This window comes from Macaca nemestrina, chromosome 8 (genome assembly GCF_043159975.1).
Source record: "Macaca nemestrina isolate mMacNem1 chromosome 8, mMacNem.hap1, whole genome shotgun sequence".
Taxonomy (NCBI): domain Eukaryota; kingdom Metazoa; phylum Chordata; class Mammalia; order Primates; family Cercopithecidae; genus Macaca; species Macaca nemestrina.
The window spans coordinates 124,242,099-124,242,804 of record NC_092132.1 but is presented as its reverse complement, the minus strand read 5'-3'; the positions used below and the strand labels follow the sequence as shown (position 1 = coordinate 124,242,804).

The following is a 706-nucleotide window of genomic DNA, read 5'->3' as shown; positions in this document are numbered from 1 at the left end:
CTAACAAAAAGAAATGATATTTCATTGTACATTTCATTACAAATGTAATATATCCTTTTCATTGTATATTTCATTGTATGTTTCATTATAAAACTTATATATTCAATTGTGAATGCTGGCCTTGTTTAATATTTCATCGTATGTTTCATTATAAAAGTAATGTATCCTTGGATATGATGTAATGTGAATGGCACTTAACTTCTGTGGTCTTTCTCCTCCAAATTCATAACCCAAGTCTAATTATGAGAAAAACAGCAGACAAATCCAAATTGAGGGAAATTCTACAAAATACCTGACCAGTATTCCTCAAAACTGTCAAGGTCATCAAAAACAAGGAAAGTCTGAGAAAATGCCACAGTCACAAGGGGACATGACCACTAAACATAATGTGGTATCCTGGATGGGATTCTGGAACAGAGAAAGGACATTAGAAAAACACTTAAGAAACCCCATTTAAGTATGGACATTAGTTAATAATAATGTATCAATGTTGGTTCATTACTTGTGACAAATATAAAATGTTAACAATTGAGGAAACTGGATTACCATATGGGAACTCTATTATCTTTGTAACTTTTCTGTAAATCTAAAACTATTCTTAAGTACAAAGCTTATTTTTAAAAAGTACTATGGCTAGGTGTGGTGACTCATACCTGTAACCCCAGCACTCTGGGGGGCTGAGGTGGGAGGACTGCTTGAGGACAGG

The 706-nt window shown here is 33.6% G+C and overlaps 1 pseudogene; it reads left to right on the top strand.

Moving 5' to 3' along the window:
* The window catches only part of LOC105481972 (heat shock cognate 71 kDa protein pseudogene), a 54,807-nt pseudogene that overhangs the window by 33,288 nt on the left and 20,813 nt on the right, over nucleotides 1-706 (top strand).